General features: G+C 45.0%; 1 long non-coding RNA gene across 1 annotated transcript; it reads right to left on the bottom strand.

Annotated features, from left to right (window-relative positions):
- Positions 1–3,887: 3,887 nt before the first annotated feature.
- LOC142020394 (uncharacterized) lies at positions 3,888–10,679 on the bottom strand. Its single transcript, XR_012647381.1, has 3 exons — positions 10,542–10,679; positions 5,530–5,698; positions 3,888–4,412 (listed from the first exon to the last, which is right to left on the bottom strand). It is a non-coding gene; the product is annotated as an uncharacterized LOC142020394 (long non-coding RNA).
- Positions 10,680–14,124: the final 3,445 nt, after the last annotated feature.

Below are 14,124 nucleotides of genomic sequence, written 5' to 3'. Positions count from 1 at the left end.
CATCACAAACACATTCTTCCAAATGAAGCCACAGCACAGAGTGTCGTGGAGATACCCACACTCGAAGCATTGGCATCAACTAGATGTGGTCATCACTAGGCGTAATAACCTCAAAAACGTCCTTCTGACACGCAGCTATCATAGTGCTGACTGTGATACAGATCACTCGCTAGTTTGCGCCAAGCTCAAGCTGAGACCCAAGAAGCTGCACCGCTCTAAACCTGCTGGAAGTCCCCGCATTGACGCCAGAAAGACGGCAAACTCAGAGAAAGTTGAAAAGTTCAGAGACCCTCCAGGAAAATCTGCGCAGCGGCCCTGGGGGCGCCGATGTGACATCCAAATGGCAACATCTGAGGGATACAGTTTACAACACAGCCTTGTCGGTGTTTGGAAGAAGAGCTAGAAACACGAACGACTGGTTCGAAGCTAACTCCGATGAGATGGTTCCAGTCATTGAAAAGAAGCACGCTGCACTCCTGGAGTATGAACGCTCACCGAGCCAGAGTACCCAGCAAGCACTTAGAGAGGCCAGAAGAACAGTACAGCAGACAGCCAGGCGCTGTGCCAACAACCACTGGCTCCAGCTATGCAGCAGCATCCAGACCTGTGCCGACTTTGGTAATCTCAGAGGAATGTACGAGGGTATGAGGAAGGCATTAGGACCCACCCAGAACAAGATGGCACCTCTGAAATCCAAATCTGGTGAAGTCATCGCTGACAAAGCCAAACAGATGGAGTGCTGGGTTGAGCACTACTCTGAACTGTACTCACGTGAGAACGCTGTGGTTGACGCAGCCCTCGATGCTGTCGAGCTCCTACCAGTAATGGACGAACTGGATCATGAACCGACTGTGGATGAACTGAAGAGAGCCATCGACAGCATTGCAGCAGGAAAGGCCCCATGCCAGGATGGTATACCACCAGAGGTAATCAAGTGTGCCGCGGACACACTCCTGGAACCCCTACATGAGCTACTGTGCCTGTGCCGGAAAGAGGGTGAGGTTCCACAGGATATGCGCGATGCTAACATTGTAATGTTGTATAAGAACAAAGGAGACAGAAGCGACTGCAACAACTACCGTGGAATCTCCCTCCTAAGCGTCACTGGTAAACTGTTCGCTCGCGTCATCCTTGGCAGACTCCAGAAGATTGCTGAGTGGGTGTACCCCGAATCACAGTGCGGATTCCGCGCAGAGAGGTCTACCGTTGACATGGTCTTCTCTCTAAGGCAGCTGCAGGAGAAGAGCAGGGAGCAGAGGAAGCCACTCTACACAGCCTTCATCGACCTGAGCAAGGTCTTTGACTTGGTCAGCAGGGATGGTCTGTTCAAACTGCTCCACAAGATAGGCTGTCCTCCACGGTTACTCAAGATGATCCAGTCGTTCCCCGAAGACATGAGAGAATGTTATTTAATCTGCTTCAAATTATTCTGAGTCCAGTCGTCTGGACTCTTTTCATGACGTGCGATAGCTTGGCTGGCTCCCAGTGCAGCTCTCTGATAGGAGCAGTTGTTAAAAGTTTCACACAACAGACATTGTCCATAGAGGCTTGCAGTCCTGCCGGTGCACCCTTCCTGCATCCACAGTCTCTGGCATTTTTAAAGATCCATCATTAAAGTGTTTATTGTGTGTTGTTAAAGCTCTTCTGCTGCATGAGCCCATCAGCGCAGGAGGTATCTGAAATTACTTCAAAAGTAATCTCCTTTTGCAGCTTGGGGCCTTTGTCTCTTAGCAATATTAGGGTTGCTGGCTTTCTAGAGCATATCCCCCACAGGGGAAGCATTAGGGTGAGAAAAGACCCCAGCCCGTATCCAGCCTAAAGCAGGTAAGCACAGCAGCTGATGCGGTCTTTCACCTGTATTCAGAGGCTGAGGCAGTGTCACCTCTCTGAATCCACAGTAATGAACTGCTAGAACCTGTGCCACAGCAGATCATAATACACCGTCTCCCAAAAGCCTTGCACAGCCAAGACACAACAGAACCTGGAGCCAGACTGCCTTTCCCATTCCCTGTCCAGGGATCTCTGACTCCATCACGGGGCAGGCATGGCAAACTGAGCTACCTACCTGTCTCCCCTTGACCTGTTGAAATGCTGTAAGCCAGCTCCATCTCCTGGGGCTTGTCTATACTAAGCAGAAGATCATCCCGGTCAGAGTCAGTCTTCCAGAATTTGATTTTGCGTGTCTGGTGAATATGCGGGGAAAAAAATTGCTCTCTCTAGAGTTAGCAGTCGACCCCTGTGCTCCACACTACCGCCAGGACTCAGTGAAGTTAACACAAGAATAGAGAGGCTAGGTCTTCACTAGGGAAATATGTTGCTTCCAAGACATCAATTCTAGCTATGCAAATGCCATAGTTAGAACTGCATGTCTGAAATCGACTTATTGCCCTCGTATAGACTCCACTCCAGAGAAGCCGAAGGGAGTGGGGAGGCTACCAGAGACTAGGAAGCCTCACACAAAAATAAGAGAACAGGTTGCCTCCTACAGCATCAGGAATTCTAGGGTGTCTTGGATAAGCAGAGGTTGGAGAGAAAGAATGAGAGGCAGAAGGAGTTGGATAGTAACTGTGTTATTTTGCATGGGACCGCAGTTAACTAAGAGCCACCCTTGTCCACTGTAAATCCCAGACTGCCTATTTGGAGCCCCAGCTATGGTTACCTTTGAAAAAGCTCAGATATTTCACCTGCAGCGATAGCTCACCTCAGAGTTTGCTGACAGCCCCACCGTCTTCAGAATTGAGTATCTCAGCCATTACACCTGCCATCTTTTGGCTAAAGTGTACAATTTCCTCAGTGCACCTACATTGAATGAACAATATAACAGCCAAGGAGAAGCAAAGTGTGGAAAACTGCAGTGTTTCAGTTCAGCTTTATTATTTTATTGTGGGAACATTTATTTCCACTCTGCATTTCTGGACAAAAGTGTCCTGGTCTCTGGTTAGTAATAGTGAAAGTCTGCAGTTAGGAGAAGTACCAAGTTTGTAATCCTGGACTATAAGCAGGGTTTTACACTACCTAAAAGATTTCCCAAGTGTTATTTATTACCTGACTTACATCCCAGGGCATAAAATGTGTCCTTCACTATATGCGAGCCCACGTAGAGGTGATACAATTACATTTAGATTAACCTTAGCATGACACTGAATCACCCTAAGGAAAGTCACTGAATCATGCTCGAAGCTCAGCCCTGTCCACCCACTTCAGGTGATGACCAGATTCAGTTGCACCAATAAGGAAAACAAATGTCAGAAGCTGCTGATGACACCCTGTCTCCAGCCCCAAAGTGCAGAGACAGTTGCTATGGGCATCCCAGCTGATCACCGCTACCAAAGAGGAGTATGAAGAGTGATAGATAGCCAGACCCCAAACCATATAGGGCTTAACATATTAAAACCAACACCTTAAATGAACTCAAGCACAAGCAAAGGAGCACCAGCACAATCCACTGTCTTTGAGAACAAGCAGAAGGCAAGCACTCAACCACACAATAGCAGGAGCTGAAATTCTGAATGGCTGTAAAGTGTAACCCATAAGATGAACATGTTGCAATAATCCACTCTGGTACGGAGAATTGACAAGAAACACACCTGAATAGAGAAAGTTCACAGCCTTCTTGCCAAGATAAGATTTAAGCAAAAACTGCTGCTGTCCAGACTTCCAAAAGCAGATGTTCCAGTAGACAACTTTGATTATGCATGTTCTTAACAAAAGACAGTCAAAGAAGCAATAAGCAACCCCTTTTTAATTTTTATGGCTTCAAACTTACAACACCTCCTTTCCTTAAAGCACAAAGTGATTTTAAATGTTCTTTTACTCTGACATTAGACTAACTCGCAATTTCCTAACCCGATCAGTTGACAGCAGCTGTCAGGAAGCATGAAAAACACAATCAACTTTTGAAAAAATATGCAAAATATTTCAAAATACATTTGCATGAACTTTGTTAGGAATCTGCTATAATGTCTTGCATACCCCCCCCACTGACTTTAATAATGTGAAAATTATATTTTCATGAGAAAAAAAAACCTTCAGGTAAAAATGTGCATCTCCAGCTGCATTACAGCAACTTCCCTGCGAAAATGAGCAGGACACTTTGAAAACAAGTGACAAAAGTAAGCAATACAACAGCAGCTGCTACTCTTGAAGACAGGATGCTGGATTTGATAGACTGCTGGTCTGATCCAGGATGGCCACATTTACATTTCTAATTACAACTGTTGAGTAAAACAACAGTAACCAGGAGTATCTCAGGCAAAGTCAGGGTAACAAGTTCATCTTAGAAAATGTCCCAATAGCATAATTAAGTCACCTCAAAGCAAACCAGGTGGAGTCAAAGGATGGTCAGCACCTCAAGTTTGTGTCTCCTGAGACTGCAGCTTCCACCTCAATTACTTGTGGTTTTTCTACTGCACCTGTGTCAATACCACATCAACAGGAAAGTGAATAAGCAAGATGACCTAAATCAAGGAAGCCAAAGATAAAACTGAGACAGCCACAAAGATAACCACTGATGTTTGGTATGAACACTTATATAGCTACACTGATAAAGGTCGGTGGGGAGACACATGCTGCTTCTTCGGGCGTACCTGTCTTCACACTACATTGGGGTAGTCAGACCTCTGTGACTTAAAGCCAAATTAGCAACCAGCATTATCCAAGAGAGACAGAACGGTGAATTCATTGTTTCATTTACTCTCTCTCTCTCTCTCTCTATGTACACATTACATGTACAGCAGGGGCTCAACATTCACGAGAGTTCTGTGTTGAGAACCCTCGCAAATGTTGAATTTCAAAAATATGGCAGCCTCCAGCTGCCGGCACTCCTGCCCAGGGCCCCAGGAAACAGCAGCCGCTGATGCTCCATGCCCCAGAGCCCCCAGGGAAGCCGTGGCTGCTGGCGCCCAGTGTCCCGGAAGAAGCAGAATTGAATTTGCGAACCTTAGGTTCACAAACATTGAGACCCTACTGTATATTACACTCACAGCAAAGTCACTGATCAGATATTATTTTATCAGCTACAATTGTTCAGTAGCATACAAAAAGCCTCCCGATTGCTTAATAACTAAAATCACGTAGGGTTTTAATATTACTGGCAGCTCACAAGGCTCAGTCTGTCTACCACAGGTCTGCCAGATTGGAAACCCTTCCACTTTATACTGGAGCTGATTGGGGCAGCTTACATACATACCCCCTCATGTGGATGAGGTTGATTCAGAGACAGGAAACACACACAGCCCTACCATTATTTCTCAAGGCATATAAAAAGAGCCAATTCTTTTACTCCTTCCTCTGCCGCAGCTCCCAGAGATGTCACTAGGAGTTTTATGTCAGCAGGGTCTGCCAGATTTGGGGCTGCTGCAGCCTTCCGCCTCTTGCTCCCCACAAGTGCGGGAAGATAGGGTGCAAACACCACCCTGATTTACAAAACACTGCTGCTCTAGCAATTCCTAAGAAAATATTCCAGGCTGCCCATACCCATATGTAGCCGCATAAGGCACCCGAACATTTGAGGTCTCAATGTCCACTCACCTGCCTCTTCCTATCCCTGTTCTGTGGCTCTGATTCCTTGAAAGAGGAATGAGCTCAGGCATCAGAAACCCCTGGCACGTGAGCCCATTTTCATCGGCACGCAAGGCGGGAGCTCAGCCCCGCCCCTCCTTTCTCACACAGCCGGGAGCCTTGCTCAAAGCCACACCACCTGTGGATTAACAAAAGATCAGCTAATGCTACCAACCACCACCTAAGTGGTGAAGCTCTGCATCTTTATGAAAGAAGCTGTTGTAAGCAAGACTGTCATTAGCAACTTTAAAAAGTATCACTGGCGCTTGGACTGCACCTAGAGGTCAAAAGGTCAAATTTCAGCACTCTGCTTCGGAAAGGTTGCTGACCTCTGATCTAGTTAACTTAAGAGAAAAAACCCTGCCAGACCTATTAGCAGAGCATTGAACCTGGAAAGAGCCACTCAAGTGGGAAAGAACCCATTTAACAGGCATTTGCCAAGCCCAGGTATACGCTGCCAGTTTCTGAATGTCCTGGAACAGGAACTTAGTTTAAAAACAGTTTCCAAATCTACAGGACCTTCATTTAAAATTTGCTTTAAAATATTTCATTTGTGTGTTGCTGATGATTATAAACCCACATCTCTAAGAGGAAAAAAAAAAAATCACACGCAGCCCTCGGCTGTGCTGGGCATCGGGACAGCAGTTGAAGTAATACTTCCACTGCAAGCGCATGTGGCTGTGATGTGACGGGGAGAGTTTAAGTGGTGAAGGTGCAAAGATCTGAAAGAGCTGGGGAAGGTGTGCATCATGTAAGTGGTACGGAAAGACTGCAAGCATCTGAGGTGAGAACTTCTGCCTCAGGAACGAAACCTGAGCGGGGCTGAGCGTTCTGAATACCCATTGATTCTCCCAGCATGAGTGGGAATATAAACTGAGGTAGTGGGTAGACTCTGGGCTCAAGGAAAGATGGAGGTGGCTGGGGAAAGGGAAATGCAGAGTCACTTAACCCCTCCTCCCCCTTCCCCCGTCCCATACTGAAAGCATCAGCAAGAACAGGGAGCAGAAAACTCCCAATCAGGCCCTGGGCCCACTGAGAGAAATGTACGGGAGACGGGCTGGAAAATGTCTGGATTCAATTCCTTGGACCAAGAAGCTAACTAGACCATCCCTGGGCCCCAGCAAATGAGCCGGCACATCGGACTGCAAGTGGCAACAGCAAGAAGTTTTGCTGTAACTTTTAGGCAGTGGAGAGTGAAGAGAGGTAATGACTGGTAGAAATTATGGCAATGAAATCTGCCTATTGGTGTCTGATGTTAAAGGTCATCTAGAAGGCTCCACCTGGATTACTGAGGCAGATGATGGAGCGATGGAAGTGATGAAAAGGAATAGAGAAGCCAGAAAACTGATGCCCAGGGTATAAACAAAATAACCTCCTCCACCCCCACAAAAATGTTTCTCAATTTTTTGTGTTTTCCAGTGAACCAAAACAAAATTTGTTTTTGTTTGTTTTCAAAAACTGGCAGCAACTGAATTTTTTTCAGTTTTCATTCTTAGTCTTTTTTTAGTCAGATAAAAAGGAAAACTTCCTTCCAGTTTTTCACACCCAGTGACTTTTTTATTTCACTGCTTATTTCTTCACTTCTGGCAGCTTGTGGTGAGGAACTACATCTTTAATTCATCGTTAACTCTGGGTTTTTGGTTGGAAATTTCCCATGTTTTCTAACGAATGCGTGACAAGGGGGGTGAGGGAGTGTCTTTTATTGGCATACCTTCTCTTTCTGAGGAAAAACCGAGCTCCCTTCAGCAGGGCTGGTTATTCACACAGAAAGTTCTCAGTAACAATATGTATCATCCCTCTATGCTCACCTGCCAAGACCTGTTACCTTGTCCTGATCCCTAACCCCACCCCTATGCCAATGGTTCCCAACCTTCTCAGCACCATGGTGCACGTCAATGAGATAAACTGTTCCATGGCACATCCACATTTTTCAGCTGAATCGATTTCTCATAAACATCACATTTACTTATGTTTACTATGCTTATGGTCCTAGTAGAGAGGTTTCCAACTCAGTAGTGCATACAAGCTAAACAAGGATCAAATGGGATGTTGAGTAACTGAGTAACCACTGAAATGTTCGATTGGTCACAAGGTGGGGGGCAGGTCCAGAGAGCCAGCTCCCCTTCCTGCCAGCCCACTGGAGCCGGGTCATAGCATTTAAACCTCATCCCAGCTTCACCGGGCTGCCCCCCTCCCCACTTGCCACTGCAGCAGGCTGCCTGCCAGCCCATTCGGGCCAGGAAGCAGCATTGCAGCGGGGCTGTCATTTCCCCTCCCAGCAGCTCTGCAAAGAGCTGCAGCAAGGGACTTTGATGGAATTCCACGGCACACTGGGACAGTTCTCATGGGACACCCGTGCGCCATGGCAAACTGGTTAAAACCCTCCTGCCTTATGCTGCTACACTGCTCCCAGCGTGGAAGGGCCAGTGTCTTTGCTCTGAAGCATGAGCACATCATGGGCTCCCTACAGCCCAGACAGCAGCACAGCAGGAAGCCCTCCATGCCCTGATGTTTTGAAACAAAGATTCCGCTCCCCCCCGCCCGCCAAGCCCCACCTCCCCTACCCACCACGTACAGCTCCACCTAGGCCTCTCTGCACAACAAGCCTATTTCCCATCGGGCCACCTGCAAACCCTGTCCACTTCCTCCCTATTCCCCCTCCTCGCCATTTCACAGCCCCTCGGCAAGAGTCAGTTCATATTTTACTGCAAAATCAGGGCAAAAGTTCAATTCTCCTCAAAAGAGCGGTTATGCCACAGTTCTGTCTCTGTCCAATGCCAGTAATTGTACTAACTTTCTCCCACTCTTCCTCTGCGGCATCTATTTAAACTGTAAACTGCTTGGAGATGGATTGCCAACGATGTGTACATGCAGGACCCAGCAAAACAGGGCCCTTTTGGTGGCTGACAGGCTTTAGGCATTACTGTTATAGAAATAACTAATGACCATTAAGAACATGGGACTCTACTCCTGCTCCAAGAGAAAAATCACAACACACTTTTAAACAGCATCACCACCACTGCAGCACAGGAGAAATATAACAGCATGTTGGGTTACCATATTTGAACTTCCAAAGAGAAAGACTTTCCCTCTCAGGGGTGTCCTCTTTTTTGAAAGCTCAAATATTGTAACTGACAGCACAGCAGGTAGTGTTCCTCCCAGAGTTTGGGTAACTTTTCCAAAAGCACCTAAGTGTACATCTACACAGCAGCGAGTCCCAAAGCCTGGGGCAACTGGCTGACACCACCGGGCTAAAAATAGCTGTGTTTATATTTCCCCTCAGGATCTGAACCCTGGCAACTATAGGGAATCTCAGAACCCAGGGAAGTGGGAACATCTAAACTGCTATTTATAGCCCCGTAGCGTGAGCCTAAGTCAATCCACTCAGGCTCTGATTTGCTGGTGTGAGGTGGATTTTTGGTTCAGGTTTTCTCATGTTTTTAAGAGATGTACGCACTTAGGATCTTATGCATCAATGATAATCAGTGGGACTTAGCTTCCTAAGTGGCTAAGGGTATGCTTACACTATGCCAGGGATCAAAGTGGTAGCAATCGATCCTCCTGCCATAGATTTATGATGTCTGCTTAGACATAAATCGCTCTCTGCATGTTCTCGCCATGAAAATTAGAAGAGTAGCCCCCGCTGACCTTACTGTATGCAAGATGCCATGGTAAGTATTCCTACTTTGGCTATGCAAATACCGTAGCTGAAGTAGATCGACAATGTTGCATGGTGTAGACCAGGCCTAAGTCACCAAACTTAGGCTGCTAAGTAACCTTATCAGAGAGGTGGCCGTGTTAGTCTGTAGCTTTGAGAACAACAAGAAGTCCTCTGGCACCTTATAGACTAACAGATATTTTGGAGCATAAGCTTTCATGGCAAAGCTTTCATGCATCTGACAAAGCGGGTCTTTGCCCACGAAAGCTTGCGCTTCAAAACATCTGTTAGTCTGTAAGGTGCCATAGGACTTTTTGTTGTTCTCCAAGTCACCTGAGGTGCTTTTGAAAGCATGATCCCTGGATTTTATAAAGAGAAATAATTGTAACAGGTCTGACTGCAATTAAAACATGTTGGCTGGCTTAGACAAAACCTGAATCATGCTGCAGTGGCTTGGGCCCTACCTTGTGTATAAATGATATGAATAAATACAGCCCAGAGCTTTAACACATATTACTGTCATTGGTAAGGACCAGCTTACAGAAAAATAGAATTACATTTTATAACAGCACTGGGGGATGAGCAATTTGTAGCTGCATTTCCCAATATACAGAGCCACCTACTGTAAAAAAAAAACAAGTGACTCATTAGCTAGCGATGGCCATTTTCAACACAGTCAGACCTTCAGTTAACTCACAAGTTGCTGGGCAGTGCTACCATTCCTAACAAGCATATACATCATAGCACACTGATGCATCTCTTCCCTCAACAACCACACATGGGAACATGTTACAGGGAAACCTGGCTAGAAAACAGAACCTGAGCACATTTCAGCTTCTGCCTCCACCATAAAAGGACAAGATAATAGGCAGACACAATCGTGAGGAAACTGGAGAAGCTACTCCTGCCACTTGACCAGTAACACATCATGTCATCACCCAGGCAAACATAACTAGGATATGTCTACATTTGTTGGTAGATCAATGCTCCAGAGAGATATCTTCTTGGGGTCAACTTAGTCAGTCTGGTAGGGATGTGCTAAATCAACTGATGATCGTACTCTCATGGGCCCTGGTACTCAACAGGGTCATAAGGCGTAAGGGAAGTCGATGGGAGAATTTCTCCCATCAACCTCCGCAGACAGTAAGTCGAATAAAGTTATGTTGACTCCAGCTAGGCTATTCACACAGCCGGAGCTGTTTCATGTAGCTCAACTTTGCCCCATAGTATAGCCCTACTCTCAGGAATGGCCTTCACATTGCACAGCACCATAACATTGGATCTTGGTGTGATCACTGACAGGCTCACAAGACCACATACATACCTGGTGAAAGCAAGAGCAATTCCTTCCTTATAAGGCCTGTGTTCATTTACACCCGGCCTGAATTTGATCTTCAATCTCCCGAGTCTACCCAGCAAGCCAAATCCATCGCTCAGTGGCAAATATGCAAGCACATCTCTGTTAAGGCCCTTATGCTTCCTCCGAGCCTAAATTAGAAAGAACAGGTAGCCTAAATACAATGTGTTGGTAGACCAAGAAGATTGAGCACATTAATAATTTTTCTAAATTGTGCTCCCAGGGACCAGCTTTTTAAACAGCAAATGAAGATGAGACCAAGGAGGAAGGTACACGGTTAACTATCTGGAGTCCCTCTTACCAGAAAAGCAGCACAGGTGAAGGACCATGAACTAATTAATTGCGTGCTTGAAGTTATGAAAAATGACAATGCCTATTTGCATAATGCCTAGCATGAATGGGTGGAACGTTTTGCCGTGAAGCCCACAAATCACAGATTGCAGTCGGCAGTACTCTGTGAAAATCAGTGGTAAAACCTGTATTTAGAGGGTGGTCTTATAATCTTTTGATTGCGTTTTTAATTGAGTGCTCATTATAATACACTGAGCTTTGGCTATATGGGTGAGGGAGGGGGTGCTTAATAAATAAAAATATTAAACATCCTCACCTAAGTCTTCCTTAGAAAGCAATTCCCATCCCATTGTACTGTAATTTTTGGTGAGCATAACCCATATAATGAATACAACCACAACAAAACCCAACAGACAAGCGAGCAAAACAACAGGCCTCCAGCTGTCTCACCAGCTCTCCTATCTCAGACTCTTAATCCTCCACGTTGCCTGAGCTCTAGCTGATTTCTGATGCATTCAGATTATCCAGCTAGCATAACTGCTAGCGGACATCTGAAAATGTTCACCCTTCCATCTCACGTTTCAACTTGAAGGAGCAGCACTCTATTGGTCTGAGGGCCTTCTTTATCAAGCCAGTTAGCATAACACAAAACAGCAACAGGAAATACACAATACGCAATGGCCTGTAAAATCGCCAATAATTTCAAAATGGTCTCAGGCCAAATATTGCTGTAAAAAAAGTAGCTGATGCCCTCTGGAACTGGAGCATCAGACTTTCTGACAGCTTTAGAAATAAACTTACCCTAAACACATTGGATGTGCTGATCTGGTCACATAAAGTAAAGAAAAGGCTTATAAACACATCAGCTCTAACATCTTTCCTTACGTTTGAGGACCAAAGTTTGTGAGGAACAAAAGGAAATGATTAACAAGGGAAATATGCATGGTACAAAAGAGACATTATAGGCCAAAAAGGGATGTCCATATTTAGAAACACTTGACTGCTGCCATCAGGGTTCTTCCTGAATGTGTCTCTCAGCCATGAGAGAAAGAGAAAGCCTGTCACAAGGCAAAAAACAAACACTGACCACTGGCTGATTTGCTCATTGATTACAAGCAAAATGTTAACATTCTAAGAGAACAGTATGATTTTATTTTTAAGAGACCCGTTCTGCCAAATGACTCCCCTCCTCACACCCCACGTCCCATCTACTCCACTACAAGGGAAGGAAAAAAACCTGCTACAACACATTAACTGGTCCATTTGAAATACCATGATGTGAAATGAAACCACCAGCAGTCCTATGTCATCTTAGAGATTTAACAAATGTATTGGTCGTGAGCTTTCGTGGGTAAGACCCGCTTCGTCAGATGATTGTCTACTCCAGTCATCTGAAGAAGGGGTCTCACCCACGAAAGCTCATGCCCTAATCATTCTGCTAGTCTCTAAGGTGCGACAGGACTTCTCATTATTTGTGAAGCTACAGACTAACACAACTACCCCAAGACTATTTACACATGATGTGGAAGTTCTGTCCATTGTATGAACATGGACACTCACATTTAAAAACATATTAGTTGAGTGTGCTTCTCTCAAGAAAAGTCCTGACTATGAGACACACACACACCATCTTTCCTTGTCTAATTGCTAGGTTCTATTCACAAGATGCTTCTGAAAGCATTGTGCTAGAAAATGCCTTCTTCCAGTCCAAACCTGACCACATAGAGATCGTGTAGGGTAGGGACCTTATGTTGTAAGCATCATGTTTGGGATTCTCTGGCTAACGCAGACTTTTGCATCTAACCCAGGGAAAGCTGCTACCAAAGGTCACTGACTCTCCCCAGCACTTGGAAGAGCTCAAGGTAGTGGTTTCTGATAAGCTTTGCTCACCTATAGCCAAGGTCTGTAATCACACTGGCTGTAGAAAATCAGCCATACAATGCAAAACTGGCAGCCATGCTAACTGAATCTCATTTTCCACCTGTTCCCTTAGTTTTAGACAGGGTCATTGGTGTGTCTTAAAAAGGTCTTGCAAAGAACTAAGGAGCGGAGAGCACAAAAACAGTGGAAGATGAAGAGGAAAGGAAGAGAAAGTTTGAGTAACTGGATTTTAAAATGAACGGCAAGGTGGTGGGCAGGGAGGGGGAAGACTGGTTTTTGCCCTTATTATTTCTCCATGGCATATAGAAGATTGACAGTGGTTGCCTAAGGGTTTGGATTTTTAACCTGCTTTTACCACCACCTTCAGTAGATTAGGAATGTCAAGTTTGGTCTTCCCTGGCTTTGCTGGAGAACTTCTTGATGGTCTCAGATGAGCACTCCCACTTAAACAGAAAGGGGGTGAGACTTTAATAGAATAATTATCTCTGTCTGATGTGCATGTGCATGCTGCAAGGTCCAATGGAGAGATTACCGGACATAGATTCTAATTCCAGCTCCTGGGATACATAGGCACATTGTTGCCTCTGTGAAATGGGGATGACAATACACTTACTGCCCTTTGCTTTAAGATTGAGAGACAAAGTGCTGTGTGTTCATTAGGTATTGTAATTGGAAAGGTATTAAAAAATCTCAGCCAGACATTGACGCCTAGACTGGGAAACTTCAGACCAAGGTTCTAGTCCCTCCTCCCCCAGAAATAAACCAAAATCTCTTCCACAAGCATATTTGAATTACTTCTTTAGTCACTATAAATTTTTGCAAGGCAAAGAAGATTTCATTTTAAATAAAAAGGTATTTTTAAATGAAATAGATTATTAAAAAATAAAATAATCAGCTCTTCATACATTCTAACAAATCAAGATAAAGCCCCAGCCTTTCTGCTGGTCACCTTTAAAGCTTTATATTTTAGAAATATTAGATATAGCTTTTTTCCCTCCCACCAAAAGACTACAGACTATGCAGAAGCTATCTAGGTTGTAGTATTGCAATAGAGTAAATTAAAACACTTGAGTTATGGTGAGGCCCAAGAGATTATATAGTTGAACTGCTTACTGCAGGTTTCTGGGTTTTTTTTGACAGGGGGCAGGTGCAGGGAGGCAGGATATGGTAGTATACACATACGTTACACAAATTTTTAACAGACTTTTGAAAAACTAAGCTCTCACCCGCCGCCGCCACCTGTCAGAGAACAAGCAGGAAGACAGAATTCTAGAATCCTAAAGTAAATAAAACACACCCTAAACACCATTTTCCTTTACACCTTTCTGGCTTTCTTTATAGGTCACCAGTCAAAAAAGGATGCAAACATTTCTTCTCT

Source organism: Carettochelys insculpta, chromosome 13 (assembly GCF_033958435.1).
Source record: "Carettochelys insculpta isolate YL-2023 chromosome 13, ASM3395843v1, whole genome shotgun sequence".
NCBI classification, from domain to species: Eukaryota; Metazoa; Chordata; order Testudines; family Carettochelyidae; genus Carettochelys; species Carettochelys insculpta.
This window is presented reverse-complemented; position numbering and strand designations above follow the sequence as displayed.